The 18,894-nt window shown below is 45.4% G+C and overlaps 1 protein-coding gene across 1 annotated transcript in view; it reads left to right on the forward strand.

The window, feature by feature from the left end:
• CLDN19 (claudin 19) overlaps nt 1–18,894 on the forward strand; it is a 41,099-nt gene that overhangs the window by 1,525 nt on the left and 20,680 nt on the right. The window lies entirely within an intron of this gene.

Genomic DNA, 18,894 nt, shown 5'->3' on the forward strand with positions numbered 1-18,894 from the left:
TATTTTCTGTTCCCTGAGGTGACAACTGCAATGACACATTCACAGCTCGTATGCAAAAGCATAACCCTTTGTATATAAATTGTGTGCACTTAGAAGACAAGGATTATTACTTAGTCCTACCAACTAGATAAATACAAATCATTTATATGTTCACATATTTATATCAAGAAAATAGCCATTATTTAAATGCATCCCCTTTAATGAAAGCACCACTGCAGGCTTCCTCATTATGGGCGCACTCCTGGGCTATGGCTGGAACACCTCTCCTGCTTGTATGTTTTACTGTATTCCATGTCTTCATTCTTACAGGGGACATAGATTGGCTGTCAAGGGTGGATTACTTTCTTGTGAAGATGGGCGGTAGAACTGCGCTCTCGTTGACCAGGGGCTGGTGTGTTGTGGTTTCGGGGTGCTGCACCTTTGTGTGGGAGTACCTTTCCCGCACTGAAAACGAATGGGGGTAGGGGGGGTAAGGTGCGCTCTTCCTGCTAGTAGTGGTGATGGTGATGACTTGTGTGTGTTTGTGAGTGGTGTTAATTAGAAAGTTTCTTCTGGTGGTGGTGGTGTTTTGGGAGTGAGGATGTGTGATTGGGTATGGAGTGTAGTTTGGAGTAATGTGAAAAGGGGAATGGAATAGGATCAAAATGAGGCCAGCGAGACACAGTAATTTGGGGCAAAATCTTTTATTGAGTAGTCACAATGCTGCTCTGTTAAGAACCCGGGCAGGTGGGTGGGGTTCAGTGATGGGTGGTGATGAGACTGGGGAGGTAGGTGGACCCTTTTAGGGGGCTCCTTCCAGTGCGGTTCAGTGACCTTGCACGTCACCCCTGCTGGACCTATGGTCGACAGTCTAGGAAGTCTTGGGGGGTGGGGGGATATGCAGAGTGGGTTGGAACACCTGTGCGGCGTCCCGCGGTGTTGGTGTGAGTCTTGGCAGTACTTACCTACCGGTAGGTTTTTTGTTATGGTGATGTAGGTCGACGTTGCGACCGTTGCAGATAGGTTGGAAGCTGCAGGTTTGTTGGTGAGCTGGATCAGCGTGTTGCTGGTGTGCTGCAGGTGCACGGCTGTTCTGATTGGTCTGCGGAGGTCAGCGACCGGAGTATGCAGCTGAAGTTAGCTCTTGGTCATGCCGCTGGTGGTGCGGAGCCAGAGGTGTGGATGGGTGAGCCGCTGGGAGGCTGCGTTGCAGCGTGTGTGCTGGGACCACCCCTGGGGGGTGGTCTGCCCGGGATACTGATTAAAAAAAAGCCAGGGAGGAGGGGGAATGTGGAAAGTGTGACCGGGATGGAGCTGGTCACTGGCGATGTTGGCTGGGCGGACTTGCGGCCGGATGTGCGGGATGCTCTGATCACTGACGGTCCCTCGTGGAAATGGGGATCGATGGTGGAGACACCCCTGGCCAGGAGTGAGTTGCTGAGCACGCCTGGGAGCAGGGGGGGAGAGAGGCTGGTCCGGGGTGGAGCCGGTCACTGGAGGTGTGAGCGGTGCGGACCAGCAGGCAGGTGGGCTGAGCCGAAGAAGGCACCTGTGCCGAAATGCGTTGGAGACCCTCACATCAAACCTGACACCGATCCAGGTTGACCTCCACTAAAGATCCCCATCCCCATCAGGGACCACCAGTGCAGAAAGCTCTCAGCCCACCCGCCTGCTGGTCCGCACCGCTCACACCTCCTGTGACCGGCTCCACCCCGGACCAGCCTCTCTCCCCCCCTGCTCCCAGGCGTGCTCAGCAACTCACTCCTGGCCAGGGGTGTCTCCACCGTCGATCCCCATTTCCACGAGGGACCATCAGTGATAAGAGCATCCCGCACATCCGGCCGCAAGTCCGCCCAGCCAACATCACCAGTGACCAGCTCCATCCGGTCACACTTTCCACATCCCCCCTCCTCCCTGGCTTTTTTTTAATCAGTATCCCGGGCAGACCACTCCCCAGGGGTGGTCCCAGCACACACACTGCAACCCAGCCTCCCAGAAAAATTTGGTTAAAGGCCTGATGCAACTCTAGCCTTACAGGCCCCTGCTCTTCGCTCACCTCTGGGTCCTATAGCAGAGACACGACGGTGCTGGTATTTCTACAGATGCTTGTGTGTTTGCATGCTCCTCATGTACAGTAAACTGTGATTATTGAGGCACCCGATAGGGATCCCGTGTTCAGATGAATGATATACATAATACATGTACAGTATGTATGTCACCTGCTGCCTGTAGAAACCACTGCAACGAGACAGGACTGAGTAGGCTTCTCTGAAGCACTTTCTTTCCATTCATCTCACTATTAGGTTTCCCAATAGTAGTTACATTGGCATTTATAGCTGTAGGAACAGCCATAAAGACTACATATATTGACCAACACCCGAGGAGTAGTTTCTTCTAATTAAATATTGGCTCTAGACACAGGGCAGATGTATGAAGCTCTGGAAAGTGATAAAGTGCAGAGTGGTAAACAACCAGCCACTCAGCTCCTAACTGTCATGTTACAGGCTGTGTTTGAAAAATGATTGTTGGGAGCTGATTGGTTGGTCATTTATTACTCTTCATACATCTACCCCACTGTTCTCTACCTCTGCCCCACCTAGCCACAGCTCTATCCAATCAGCTTCCATCTGACATTACACACCTAGCCACAGCTCTATTCAATCAGGTTCCATCTGACATTACACACCTAGCTACAGCTCTATCCAATCAGGTTCCATCTGACATTACACACCTAGCTACAGCCCCTATCCAATCAGCTTCCATCTGACATTACACAGCACTGTTTACATTCAGATTTTCTGAGGCTGTTATGTCTGTAGACTCAGAGCTTACAGTGGGGAATTAAATTCAGTGCGATGGAGAATAGCTGCGGGTGGGAGCTCCCGCGGCTATTCAATTCAATGTGCTGTTTGGACGGGCAAAGGATTTCTTCTCGCACCCCCCCTGGGGTTGCGAGTTGAAATCTGACAAAAGTGGCAGGCACGCAGCTGTTTGCCAGCTTAGCGTGGCGCTAACAGCCGCACGCCCAGCACTGTGGTTGGAAAATGACGGTTACCGCGCCTTAACACCCAGGTTAGGTCGCAAGAACCGGCATTCTCTGACTTACCTGCTTCCCGACAAGGCACACAGCACATTGAACTGAATAGCTGTGGGAGCTCCCTCCCGTGGCTATTCATCATCGTGCTGAATTGAATTCCCCCCTAAGAGTCGGTGAATATAAGTGTAACCCAAAGCGTCGGGCAGAGGCAGAAATTACAGGGTAAAACATTTTGTTAGCTCCCCTAAATAGATTACTGGGTACCAAGAATTCAATGTGAGCCTCCATGCTAGCGTTACAGTCTGTGCCCACAACGCTTTCCTTTTCCTACTCTGCGTTACACACAAAACAATATTTTGGAGCATTAGCTGTACTCTTATCTTGTTTATGAAACAGCTAGGTATAATAATAGTACTAAAAATGTAGTTGCTATAATAAAGGTATTTTGACCAATGTTAAATAACTGCATTCATAGGACAAACATTATTTGTCTGGAAACTGACCTATTAAATGTTCACAGAAAAGGAAATGCTTTGTGTAAGATCAGTTATGGGAACTCCTGCCTCCTTTCTACATATCAGTTAGTGCAGGGCAGAGACAAAGAAGCAGCCTTAGGCACAGAAATGTCGCTAAATGGACATTTTCATTGAAAAAAAAAAATACTTTTGACAACATCTTGGGGTTTTCAGGTTATGACTGGAATAAATAAGTGATGTAAAGTTAACTGTTTTTGTACATGATAATACTTATCTATATTTATAATATAATAATGTTGTGTCTGTCTCTTTTTTGAAAAAACTACTGAATTAATTTTAATAAAAACTGCATCATTTTGTAGTGGAAACTCCTAGACATAACCTGCACTTTGTTTCATATCGATCTATCAAGTTAAAGCTGAGCAATAACAAACACAAAATTTATTGACATAATCAATGCAAGAGATAGGTGTGGCAGCATGTGCCCGGCCGCTATGGGGTGCTCTGGTCCCACGTTCACTTGAATAGGATAGTCTGTGCACATGGTACACAGTGACATAGGTGTGAGTGGTGGGCGAAGCATACTTTCCTGCTCTCCCGGGAGTCACAAGAGGCTCCCTGTTGGCAGAAGCAATTTAATCGTGGGCAAAGATGTGAGAAACAGCTAGTTATTATAGTACAGTGGTTCCCAAACTGTGGCGCCCTAGTGTATCAGCACTGTTTTCACGATACCCCATAGCCAAAAGTTTGTTATTGAGAAATTCAGAAAAAATATAGTAAACTAGTAAAGTGAATTGTGCTTACCTGTCATCCTTATGTCCACTTATAGTTAGAGACTGAAGGCCTGATTCAGAGCCGGACACTCTGAAAGAGCGCTCACTCTGAATCAGGGTTTTTTTTTGTGCGGCCTCCTGGCCGCTCGCATAGCTGTGGGTGACCACCCACAGCTATTGCGAGCGGCCAGGTGATGGTCGCGATAGTCTTGACCATCGGGGCTTGCGACGAGACCCTTGTGGTAAAGTCTCTTTCCCACAAGCCCCAGTGAGCTTCTGGCTCTTAATAGAGCTGGAAGCTCACCACTGACATCACTCGTGATGTCAGTGGGGCTGCCCCCAAACGGCAGGCATTCCATCGGGAACACCTCCGTTTGGCCAGCCACCCCCCCCTGCCCGCCTCCAAAACGGGGCAAGCTGTCAATCAAAATCGACAGCCGCCCCCTTTTAGTGCGAGACCCGATGCGACGGAGTGCCCATCGCTAGCGGGGTCTCACGCATGCGCAAGTCGGAGCCGGGTCCGGTGTGCGCAAGCGCAGTGGCCAAACATCGACCCGCTCACGAGCGCGCAGCGCTTACGAGCGGGTCTGAATCAGGCCCTGTGTTTGTTGTGGATCCGGGGTGGTATAAGATAAACTAAAGTCCAGTAATAAACAAACTAATATATGTGGCAGAAGGGAAGGAGGGAACTGTAGTGAGTGGGAATAAACGAATGTCCAGATCAGTGACAGAGATGAATGAGGTGAATCCAGATAGACTGTAAGAGTGAAGGGGATATCCTGCTATGCAGAATAGTGGCTGAGAGGGATATCCTGTAATGCTGTGATGATGACTGAAAAGGGAAATCCGGTAATGTTGTGATGATGGCTGAAAAGGGAGTCCAGTAATGCTGTGATGAGGGCTGCGCAGGAATGGATTAACTGAGGAGGCAGGTTCAGGCAGGAGTGGGTCTGGTGGAACGTGCAGGCTGATCCCAGTGGAGTGCAAGGCAAGGCAGAGTGGTGCAGGCTATGCAGGGAGCCGGAGGCTGACAAGGAGCTAGGGCAAGCACTGGAGCACAGGATTCAGGAGCTCAGAGAACTCTCTCACAGCTGACGCTGTGAACACGTTGCACTGGCAACTACAGGGTGCTCCAAACACCCTTAAGTACACTGTAACAGATCGTGATAGGCCAGAGAAAGCTGGTGACTCGCAGACAATTGGCCTGCCATGTCACATGGCCAAAGACAACATGGTGGCTCCCAGACAGCCGTGACGCGGAGACGCCACTAGACTTACCCTTGGCTGGATGGCCCAACGCTGGCAGACCTCTGCGTACATGCAATGCCAGTCTCCACACACCAGCTCCCCTGCCAGAAAGACCGCGCCACAGCGCCCTCACCGGTAAGAACCACAAGCCTCCACGCCGCAAAACCCGGGTCGTGACACTTAAATGGTGGTGGACAGGTTGGCGCTTCTTTTTGTCCATATATTACATTTACCATAAATAATTGGATTTGGTGCTGCACCACCAATCTGAGGCCCACCTGCAAGTGTCCCAAGGCACCCCAGAATGCCACGGTGCACAGTTTTGGAACCACTGATATAGCAGTTTACAATGGAATATAACAAACATCAAGCTAAGCCTGCAAGATAGCCACACCCAGTTCTAGTAATAAGATTTTGTGTCTACACTAAATTATTCCTAAATGTTTTATTAAAAACTAAAGTATACTGTCACACACAAGAAAGTCAGTCATTTTGTGGCCTTAACCATAAATTTGTGGACTGAACCAATAGCTACTGTATGAGAATTCATTAGGAACAACAAATTGATGAGGCCTTAAACTGGGTACACACTATACAATATATTGTACATATATATCGTCCTGACGCAGATTGGAACGATATATTGTACACATACTGTAGTATATTGTATATGCTCGATCACAAGGGTTGTTCATTGCATCATCCCATCTGCTATTCTGCGCATCAGATAGGACGATGCAGTGAACAATGTGGTGCTGTTACATACAGCTCGTAATGATACATTGCACTGTCATACAATGGATCGCGCGCCATGCATCGTTACATTGGATTGGACCGTTGCTGGGTCACACATCGTATAGTTTATAGTTTTCATTTCTAGTGACTGTGATGGGCTGCATGAATATGAGTTCAACCCACAAGATTATTTCCTCCAACTGTTTTTGTTTAAGTCAGCAATCCCACATTGAAGTTATTTTCTTTAAAAAGCATTTTCTTAGCTATTCTTTTACAAATCATTATGTCCTTTTCAAAATCTCTCTAGATTGAAAACAGGTACTTGTATGCGCACCATATAAATAACTGTTAAATAAAACAAACACTCTTAGCTTTCAGGTCATGTGCAATTCAAACCAACCCTGTTCAATACATCATAAGTCATGTGACTGTGGTTGACATAATGGTAACATGACACTGTAATATCTGGAGGGTTATCAGTAATTAGTAGCAGACAGAATCACACCTAGGATAAAAAAAATATCACTACCAATCTGCTTCTTATATCCAATTTTCATGGGATTGCGTTTTAATATCCAGGAAATAAAACCAGCAGAATATATCATGTACAAATACATGTCGTTCGACATGGGTGTGGTATATTTTGTGGACATTCATAATGTCGACATGAGAATGTCGACATGGTTGTAATATTGACATGCAGTATGTCAACGTTCTTGGCATTTTGACATTGCCCACGTCAATATTCATCATGTTGACATTAATAAAATGTAGTCATGATTAATGTTGACAAAACGTTCCTGGAGGTCTAGTGGTGACTTACCTGATCTGACGTCTCCAGCAGTGTTTTCCGGGTCCGGCAGTGACATTCTGATGACTTCTGGGGGATCCTGTATTGCATCTGGCAGAGTATCACTAATCCTAACCCCTAAGCCTCCCCTAGCGCCTAACCCTGCCCATATCTCCCACAGCCTAACCTTAACCCTCCCTCTAGTGCCTAACCCAAACCATATCTCTCACAGCCTATCCCTAACCCTCCCTCTAGTGCCTAACCCTAACCCTCCTATTCTGCAACCCAACTCTAACCCCCCCGTCCTAACCCTAACACTTCGGTCCATGCAGAATTCGACATTGTGAACAAGTCGACATTCTGCAGATGCTAACATGTTTAATGTCAACATTTGAACAATGACATCATAACTATCAACAATGTTGTGTCAACATTAAAAATGTTGACATTATGATGACTACATCCCGTTCAACATGGCAATTTATTATAACTTTATGAAATTGACTAGTTTTACTTAGTTATTCTTGTACTAAGGTGTTCCTCCTCTTTTACATTGATATCTATAAAGAGATTGCAGACTAATAATTAAGTGCAACAACAGATCATATATGTCAATCCAATACATATGGTAACTGTCACTTTGTTTTAAGGTGGATTGCAAATTTTTATTAGGTATGATTTTTAAATATTGTTTCTTAACAATGTTTTATTTTCTTTATATAGACCCTATTTGTCTAATTTAAGATACCAACATATTTGTACAATCTGTAAAGGAAGATCTTGCAATATTAATTCATAAAACTTAAAACTACACTTATTCACTTATTCACTTATCTTAAAGCCTTTTTCATGTCAACCGTTACTAACCAGTTCTTTTATGTTTATATAGTGGACTTCTGTTAGAATTAAAATTCTAGTAAGAAAGTTCAGCAACTCTCAAAGGGACGAATTAGAAAAATAAAGAGATTATTTCAGCTCTAGAGCCGTGGAATGTATTTTTTTCTCTGGCAAAGAAAGAAAAATACCTTTCCACTTAAATTCTGTGCTGTGATGTTGCTAAGTTCCTTGTAATTAGCCACAATTTAATTATTTCCCATAAAAATTTGCAAATTCCTAGAATATTTTCTCAAGTGGAGATATCACTTAAGATTGCGAGAACCCTGGTGATAATAATAGCATGTGATATCAGATATTACTCACTGAGCTAGTCTGGAAGTCCTACAGTAGTGTGATTTTATTCTGTATAGAAAATGTAATACTACATGTCATATCTTATTACTGCATTGGTACCGGCAAGGGTGTTGCTATAATTAACATGTCCACTTTAGGTAGCATCAATTATATAGTATTTTTATTCTGTTTGTTTATAGTAGGAGAGCCTGAATGCGATAATGTTGATTTTGTATCTGCCCAGTGTCTAAGAAAGTATTACATGCCTGGGTACCAGGATGCTGCACATCATATATAGGAAGTACAGGAAAGGGTGGGACATGAGCCTAAACAGGAAGGGAGTGTCTTTGGCAGAAGGACTAGACGAAGGACCAGCAGGGATACTGGCAAGGACTGCATTGAATGGTGGGCCTGATTCAGAGCCGGACGCTATTTGCGCTCGCTCGTTCAGAAAAAGGGGCCGGATATTTAAATAGAGCGCTCGCTCTTTGCGGTCTGTTGACGCCTCTATGTCTGAACGAGCGAACGAAACATGCGCTCGCTATTTTTTAAAAACCGCCCCCTGGCCATTCGCATCCTACGTCATCTCCGCTATTTATTAGATTAATCGAGTACATCGAAAGGCGTATGAACTGCTCACAGTGCTTGTGGTAGCATTTTCCTACCGCAATCATGCAAGCAGCTCAGGCTAAGAGACAACCGAGTGACGTGGTCGATGACGCTGCTTTGTTAATTACGCACACCCTTAAAACGCCCGTTTTGACCGTTTGGCACGCCTGCGTTCGGATCTCCACTCCCCCGTTTTCAAGCACCTTCCCCTGTTAACACCCACAAACGCCTCATTCTGTCACTCAAATTAGCAGGCATTCGCTATTTTGCGAGCACACAATTTCCGACCACAATGACTGGTTCGCGCATGCGTATTACAACCCATACGCATGTGCCGTTGTGCGAACATCGCTTGGAGCGAACGAACGGCCGCTTACGAGCGGCTCTGAATCAGGCCCGGTATCCCCTCATCTGAATAAACTCCAGGAATGCTCTAGGTTCAGTGAGTATCATAAGTGGAGAGACTTGACAGGAATAGGAGAAATTACATCAGTGGCTTTAATCCATGATATGTATTCTGGACCATAGCCCTTCTAGTCAACTAAATAAAGTTAGTTTCACTTCACATTCTTCTTAAGAGTGTTACAAGTCGTGGTTCCCTTAGTTGCTAGGCGATCTGCATGCCACAGGAGGTCACGTGTTATCCAAAGTTCCTCCCTCTATTTGTGCACACTGGCATTTGCCGCCTCGCCGACTATAGCATTCCTTTTGGTTCTCTCGGCTCTGCTGCATGGTCAGAATTCTGTGTTTTCTTGCTACGTTGTGTCCTGGTTCTCCAGCCGCACCAGCAGCATCCATGCTGTCATTGATTCTCTAAGCCACGTCGCAAGTACATCAACTTGTGTACCGTCTCTCAAGCCGCACCATCGGCTCTCAAAGCCACGGCTCCCTAGCCACACCATCGGCTACTAAAGCCGCATCTCAAGTACACCAACTTGTGTACCAGCTCTCAAGCCGCACCATTGGCTCTGAAAGCAGTATCTCAAGTACACCAACTTGGGTACTGGCTCTAAAGCCTCATCAGCTCACAAACCACAACTCAAATACACCAACTCCTACTACCGGCTCAAAGCCGCACCGTCAGCACCTTAGCCACACTATTGGCTCTCAAAGCCGCACGATCAACTGACTTATTTCTGCTACTGGCTCAAAGCCGCACCATCAGCTCCTAAGCCACATCATCGGCTCTCAAAGCTAAACCTTCTTACACATCGGCATTCAAGCCACCTCACCGGCTCTCCAGCCACACCATCGGATCTCTGGTTGCCTCGTTGATACTTCCTGTTTCAAACTCCTCACCTTACCACTGGATCCCATCAGACACTCGCGTAAGTTGTGGATCCCATCAGACCCCACGTATTAAGTCCAGGCAACCACCTAAGTATTGGTGAATGTCTCTAGTTCTAAGGGAACAATGGGTGGCTGTGAGAGGTGGAAGACCTTATTTGGCCGGGTTCTAGGGTACTTACTCGGAGAAGCCTTTGGGATTCATAACAAAGAGTTAATCAGAAGTGGTTTAGGAGAAGAAAGTTTGGGAATGAAACACCAACCAGAATTAAACAGTCCAAACTCTTATATGCTCCAATAACTGAGGGGCAAATGTAAGAGAAGGATCTTTTAGTATAATTTAAGTATAATTTAAGTGTTCAGTCACACTTTGGGGTAGATACACAGTTGCATTGAAGTTTGTCTTGTGGACACATCTTGTGTGTTTTGCACTCTGTGTGCTCTGTAACCGAGTGCATGTACCTACAAGCGATACAGAGTCTTACACAATTTGGTAGCATCTTCACATGCAACTGGAGGGACATATCTGGGTGGTAAAGGAGTGTTCGCAAGTTGGGTATGTTTAGTGTGGTTGTGTTGAGTACATGTTGATGGAATTTTGGGCAGTGCAGAGTTGTGCATATGTGTAAATACAACTGATCTCTTGTACCAAAGATTGACCTGGTGCAAGTGCACACTGATAATCCTGATGTGGTAGAAATCAAACATATGAATAGGGGCAGTGCTGGCGGATTAGGACAATGTAGGTGAAAATGGCCAACTTGCGTACAAATCTAAATCGCCCTTTGTTTATTGATGAAGAGAGTGTTAAGGAATAGCTTCTAGGTACTTTAGAGATGAAAGACAATAGTTTTAAAAGCAAGAACCCAAGAGCAGGACTCCCTCCTGCACCATGTTAAAACCATTGATATATTTCAAAGTTTCTATCATGTTAGGATCTTTTCATCTTTCCAGACAAGTTTTGTGATTTACGCCATGCACCATTTTAGTTGTCCTTCTTTGTACAGTCTCATTTATATCCTTCTGGAGATATGGTCTCCAGAATGAACACAGTATTCTCGATTAAGCCATACCAATGACCTATCAGTGGCATTATTACTTCTTTCTTTCTTTCTGTTAGTGATTGCTCTCCCTATGCAACCAAGCATCTGACTTGTCTTTCTCATTGCTTTGTTGCATTGGTTACTTACCTTAAAGTTTACCCTTTCCTCCTCAGTAGTGCCCATTATTGTGTTGTTAATAATATATTTAGCCTTTGGGTTTTTAAGACCAAAGGGCATGATTTTACATTTCTTGGCATTTAACTGTAGTTACCACTCTCTTCACCATTCCTCTAGTCTACCTAGATCATCAATTTGATTTGTGTCAACCCTGTTGCATACTTTTGGGTCATTTGCAAAAAGGCATACTTTCCCTTCGATACCATTTGCAATGTCACCAATAAAGATATTAAAAAGCACTGGTCCAAGAACAAGTACAGATCCCTGGGGTGCTCCACTGGTAACCTTTCCCTCCTGTGAATGCACTCTATTTACTACTCTCTCTCTGTTCTATCCTGCTACCACGATCTTATCCATTTAACCATCTTAGAATCCAATCCCATGCTTTCGAGTTTATTTAATGGTCTGCAATGTGGGACAGTGCCAAAAGCCTCAATAAAGTCTAGATAAGTTACATCCCCTTGATCTATTACTTTAGACACCCAGTCCAAAAAGTCAATAAGATTTGTTTTGACATGATCTCCCCCCCCAGTAAATCCATGCTGTTTGGGATCCTGTAAATTGCTGGATTTGAGACATTCTACAACTTCTGGCCAGTATGACTTACTGGCCGGCAGTTGCTTGCCTCTTCCTTGCTTTCTCTTTTGTACAGTGGGACTACATTCGCTCTTTTGCAGTCCTCTGGAATTATTCCTGTAGCTAGTGACTGGTTTAATAACTCTGTTAATGGTGTTACCAGCACCACTTTAAGCTCTTTTGATATCCATGGATCAATCCCATCTGACCCCATTGATTTATCCACTTTCAGTTTTGAGACTTCTGTTAGGTCCTGCTCTTCTGTAAATGTACTTATATCTACCTCATCTATCAATGCTGGGACTTGTAGTTTCATAATAGCTGAAAAGCCACAGTGGCAGACAGGATGGCAGTTTGAAAAACTAGGCCCCAAACTGTACATAATGCAAATGCAAAGAAAAAAAAGAGGTGCAAGATGGAATTGTCCTTGGTCCATCCCACCCACCCTTATGTTGTATAAACAGGACATGCACACTTTAACAAACCAATCATTTCAGCGCCAGGGTCTGCCACACGACTGTGGCTGAAATGATTGGTTCGTTTGGGCCCCCACAAAACAAGCTGGCAATTAATCTGTCCCTGCACAAACTGGCTCTACGGAGGCAAGATGTCGTCCTCATCCTCCTCATCCACCGATTCCTCACCCTCTTCAGTGTTGTGTACATCCTCATCCTCACAGAGTATTAACTCGTCCCCGCTGGAATCCACCACCACATGTCTCTCTGTACGTTCTGGAGGCTGGTCTCCCTGGAAGAGTTGATAATTCATTTTTATGAACATCATTTTCTCCACATTTTGTGGAAGCAACCTCCTACGCCTTTCGCTGACAAGGTTCCCGGCTGCACTAAACACTCTTTCGGAGTACACACTGGAGGGGGGGCAACTCAGGTAAAATAGAGCCAGTTTGTACAGGGGCCTCCAAATTGCCTCTTTTTCCTGCCAGTACAGGTACGGACTGTCTGACATGCCTACTTGGATGCTGTCACCGATGTAATCCTCCACCATTCTGTCAATGGTGACAGTATCATATGCAGTGACAGTAGACATGTCAGAAATTGTTGCCAGGTCCTTCAGTCTGGACCAGATGTCCAAACTTGGTCCTGCCTGCCCTGCATCACCGCCAGCGGCTTGCTTAGGATACCTAAGTTTTTTCCTGGCAGCCCCAGTTGCGGGAGAAAATGAAGAAGGAGCTGTTGACATGTCACGTTCTGCTTCAGCTGACAGTGTTTTCACCAGCAGGTCTTTGCACCTCTGCAGGCTTGTGTCGGCCGGAAAGAGAGACACCACATAGGCTTTAAACCTAGGATCGAGCACGGTGGCCAAAATGTAGTGGTCTGATTTCAACAGATTGACCACCCTGGAATCCTGGCAAAGCGAATGAAGGGCTTCATCCACAAGTCCCACATGCCGAGCGGAATCGCTCTGTCTTAGCTCCTCCTTCACTTTCTCCAGCTGCTTCTGCAAAAGCCTGATGAGGGGAATGACCTGACTCAAGCTGGCAGTGTCTGAACTGACTTCACGTGTGGCAAGTTCGAAGGGCTGGAGAACCTTGCACAACACGGAAATCATTCTCCACTGCGCTTGAGTCAGGTGCATACCCCCTCCTTTGCCTATGTCATAGGTGGATGTATAGGCTTGAATGGCCTTTTGCTGCTCCTCCATCCTCTGAAGCATATAGAGGGTTGAGTTCCACCGCGTCACAACCTCTTGCTTCAGGTGATGGCGGGGCAGGTTCAAGAGTGTTTGCTGGTGCTCCAGTCTTCGGCACGCAGTCGCTGAATGGCGAAAGTGGGCCGAAATTTTTCGGGCCACCCAAAGCGTCTCCTGCACGCCCCTGATGCTTTTCAGAAAATTCTGCACCACCAAGTTTATTGTGTGAGCAAAACATGGGACGTGGTGGAATTTGCCCAGATGTAATGCCCGCACAATATTGGTGGCGTTGTCAGATATCACAAATCCCCAGGAGAGTCTAAGTGGGTTAAGCCACTGGGCGATGATTTCCCTCAGTTTCTCTAAGAGGTTGTCGGCGGTGTGCCTCTTACTGAAACCGGTGATACACAGCGTAGCCTGCCTTGGAATGAGCTGGCGTTTCTGAGATGCTGCTACTGGTCACGCTGCTGCTGTTGGGAACGCCTCCGTCTGGGCTGCCACGCCCCCGGCACGCCCACCAAAGGGGGCATGCTGTCACTCAACATCGGCAGCATGCCCCCTTTGGTACGATACCCGGAGCGACGGCATGCCCGTCGCTATCCGGGTCTCGCGCATAGCGCTCGCGAGCGGGTATGAATCATGGCCCTCTGTTCAGAGGGATTTATTGACACACAGTTCTCAAAAAGTAAACAAAATAAGCATAACAACAAAATTGGCCAGAAATTGACATGCGGTAAGTAGTAAATATCAAGGATAAAATAACAGAATTATGCATATGAAAAGCGATATCTGTTGGTATATTATAAACACAGGATGGATGGTTAAAAGCCGCAGTGGTTATAAATAATCACTGTAATGTTGGGTGAATGGTAAATAGTGATGGGAAAGCTCCAATGGCAAAATCCCATCATGTTTAGGTACTGTACATGCGTGTCTGGAGTCACTGTTTCTTTGCACAACAGATGGTTGAAAATTTTTGACCATCGATGGCTATCCATAGTCTAGAATGCCTATGTACTGTTCTTGTTCCTTCACAGGAGCACTATTACCATTTCTGATTAATAAATCAGAACAAATTAAGCCAACCCCAGATCATTCCAAACCACGATTGAACCAGCCAAGACTAGATACAGACGTAACCTTCTAAAGTTTTGCCCATGACCCTTTTCCATCAGGGAAGACCCTTTTAGATACATTGATACATTTTAGTTGTCACATAGCAGATGGCTTCACAAAGCTGTGTTAGCCAAAATAGATACTGCTAACATTATTATGCAGGAAAACCAGGTGGTGTGCTGGCCAGCAGATACTCACTTGCCCCATGCTTAATATTGACAGCCCTCCCCTTGTGTTTTGTATTGTTTTATATAATACATAAGTGCTGGTAATATTAATATACTGCATGTTTAAACTCCCAAAGCAACCAGTCAGCTTCTAACGGTAATTTCATAGACTGTGTTAAATAAATGACAATTATAAGCTGATTGATTGCTGTGTGCGACGTCTCCACATCAATAGTTTGCCACCAGTTGTCTAACAGACAATTTAAAATTTGAATTCCAAATTTAGGGTCCTATTCAACATCAAAGGCTGTATGGCCTCCGATGATGAAGTATTGAACTCTCTGCGAGGGATACTTAAGTATCCAACTCACAGCGCGGGAAACATGACACCTGAGCAATTCATCATTGCTCCGGTGAGGGGACAGCTGCTCCGAAAAGCAGTTCTCCCCGTGGTTAGTATCGAGGCTACTTCTGTAGCAGCATTACTTACCTGCTGCCCGTCATCCTGGTTACGCATAAGTGACCTCGGGTCACGCATGCGCAAAGCCGCCGGGAAGGTAGTGAGAAGGTGGTGGAGGTATCCGCATGGATCCCTCTTCGCATCCTCGGACCTCCTTCCCATAGGAAGCAGCAGGGAACCGAGAACAAGCACTGTTTGAAGATGGCGCTACTTCTCGGAGGCAGACTCTGAAAACTTTTCTGAGTTCGCTGAATATTGGACCCCTGATGATGAATAGCCCGGTCACCTAAATATGCAGAAACTAGCATTTCCGCTTGGTTACCGGGCAATTTATCGTATGATGAATAGGCCCCTTAGTGTGTCAAAAAAGTAATTTATAGGGGTCTATTCAGCAATGATTTTTTTATGTAAAGTCACTATTCAGCAATGGGTCAATGGAGAAGATAACGCAATTATCTTCTCCATTAATTCCCATCTCGCAGAGTATGAATCAGCCATTGATTCAGCAAAGCAAAAAGTGCTAAATTACTCGAAAAATCTATGCTACTCTGCATATGACATATTGGTTCCTCCAGAGAGACTTCAATCCTATAACAAAATGGCTGCTGTCCGTAGTTTTGCACATGTACGGAGTCATCTTGTTACTGCGTTAGAGCACCACAGTGGGAGACGGACATCTTACACTTAGCTCCTTACAGACCCTGCAATTACTGCCTAACTGCTACCCATATACAGGGCGGGATGCATGACGCATAGCATTTTGAATGCGATGCATCTCTCCACCCATCGTAAGCATAACAGCGCTTACTAATACCATTTGCTTGAAGAAAATCATAAAGGACAGCTCTCCTGGTAAGAGCTGTCCTCTGCAATAGAAGGATTTCCGGGTTTAGGATCTGGAAGTCACTCTGAGCATGCATTGAGTGACGCATGAGCCATGGGTGGGTGCTGGGAGTGATTTGATTTGATCCCTCTCAGGTGGAAGTGTGAATACAAGTCCATATGCTTCTATTGGGTAACACCATCTAAAGATGGCATTGCCCACTGCATCCAATCTCTTCCAAATGTTTCGTATTCCGGAGCTTGGCGCATATGCGGTAAGTGGCCAAACATCCGAAAACATAATTTTCTGAGGTTTGACCGCAAAATATGCATTGCTGCACCCCGACCACAGTCACCAGCTGGTGATCTGTATGCTCCACTCCGCTCAAGCTTCGCTCCATGCAACAAGTCTGTGCATGCATAACTGTGAGTACAGCTGAACATTCGCATTGCCACTAAATAAACCACCGCAGTGAGCTGTTGGTTTCCTCAGGGTATCCACTGATCTGTACATACACTCTGCCATAACACCACCACCTGTACACACAAATTCCAACAGCCGTGAGCTACACAGTGCAAGGCTTCCAGGAGCAGGATCTGGATAATCAATTGGTGGCATACTGTGTGGACTGAGAGCGGGGTGAGAGATGTGTTCAATTATATACCACTTGTGTGAATAACACTTTGTTGTATGCAGCAATTACTAACAACCAGGTTATTGCCTGTTTCTATCAGCAGCATCTTTATTTTTACTGTGGACATTGGTGTACTGATTGTAGTACTAACCTGATATCAGGGGCGTAATTATAATGGGTGCAAGGTGTGTGGTAAAAGGGGGGGTCCTGGGTCTTGGTGGGCCCTGCACCCAATTAACTATACTTACCTCTCCGTTGGACCGCCACTGGCTGCAGTGCTGCAGAAATCACTGGGAAAATGGCCACCGCGAACATTTCCCCGGTGATTCGTGCATGCGCAGTAGAGATGTCCCATGTTCCCAGGACCTGCGCATGCGCAGTAGACTCTGGCACAAATGGCGCCGGAGAGGAGTGGGCCCAATCGGAGACTGCACACGGTTCCCCTCTTCTCTTAAAGCGCCTCTGCCTGATATGTTTTGTTAGTTTGCGTTTCATTGGCTCAGAGCTCTAAAAAGCATAACTCTCAACCATCCCAATTTTGGCAGGACAGTCCCCTTGTCGTGAGGACCCTTTTTTGTGTGTGCAAATGTCTCTACATGGTAGACCATACATCATTTTTTTCCATTAGAGTAGAGTAATTATATCACCAAGTCCACACGTTTGGCTATCCCTGAAATAAAGAATCTCAACCAAACAATTATCTTCCTAAAGATACACTATGTAGACAAAAGTGAATGGACACCCCTCTGCAAGCGAAATGGTGTGCTCCTGCAGCAGACATGTTTGTGAAGGTATAAAACGAGAAGTATAGAGATGTTCTTGATAACTCGGTGCTCCCTACATTGTGGTAGTTCTACGACAATGCCAACTGTTATGTTTCCAGGGCATTGCTGGACTGGTATACAGAAAATTCGATAAACCGAGTGGACTGGCCAGCTCAAAGTCCAGATTTAAACCCCATTGAGGACCTCTGGGATGAGTAGGTATGACAGGTGCATTCTAGGCCAACTCAGTACTTCAATTATTGTATGAATATTTTTCCTCGGTAATGCACAGGATATTGTTCATATTAGTGGTAAGTGCTTACGTTAGAAATCAGTAAGTAAAATATAAATGGAAAAAAATACTTAACTGTGTTGCTGCAAGTCCGTCAGGTTTCCCATAATCTGCAACAATGAGGAGAGTCTGTCTTCACTTTTACTTTAGTCCACTTGCCATATTAGTGATGGTCAATGCATTAACTTTATGACACAATTCTGTCTTGGAGTACTGATACACACAAACTTTTTTGAAAATAGACAAAAAACATGGACAGTATAGAGCATGCAGGGTTGGACAGGCCCACAGGGGTACAGGTACAGGGGAAACTCCCGATGGGCCCCACTGCCTAAGGGGACCACCCCTGCCTCTAGTGATCAGGTTCCAGACTGTGCACTTGATTATACATTATATGAGGGGCTATCATAAAGTTTTAATTATCACCATGAAGTTTTTGAGATATCAAGATGTAATTTAATCAACATAATCATTGATCATTATGTGCATGATGTTGGAAATTACAGCTACTTATGTCAACTTGTTTAGTTTCTGGAGCTGGTAGATGTCAGTAACCTGCATGATGGACAAAATTGAAGCCCACAGTGTTATTAAGTTCCTCCATTTGAAGGGTAATAGCACCTGCCAAATCCATGATGAAATGGTGACTGTTTATGGTGATGAAAGGCCATCATATGGCACTGTTGTGAGGTGGAAAAGGAACTTTCAAACTGGACACATGTCCCTCTCAGATGACCCTCGATCCAGGAGACCCTCAATCACGGATGATCTTGAAATGGTGAAGAAAGTGGAGGCTCTTGTCCTCAAAGACAGACAAATAACCATTGAAGTGATCAAGAAAGAAGTTGGTCTTAGTTATGGAAGTGTGTAGAAGATTATGCATGAGCAACTGCACATGTCTAAAGTGTCATCACGATGGGTTTCCCCATTTCACAAGCAAACTCTATGTGAACTTTCACAGTGGATGTTGACTCTGTTGGAGCAGGATGAAGAAAATTTCTTTGCACGTCTCATGACTATATGGATGAATGCTGTACAATCCGGAGAACAAAGAGATGAGCAAAGAGTGGAAACACTCCTCCTCCTCC

This window comes from Taudactylus pleione, unplaced genomic scaffold (assembly GCF_031769625.1).
Source record: "Taudactylus pleione unplaced genomic scaffold, aTauple2 ptg001575l, whole genome shotgun sequence".
Lineage (NCBI taxonomy): Eukaryota > Metazoa > Chordata > Amphibia > Anura > Myobatrachidae > Taudactylus > Taudactylus pleione.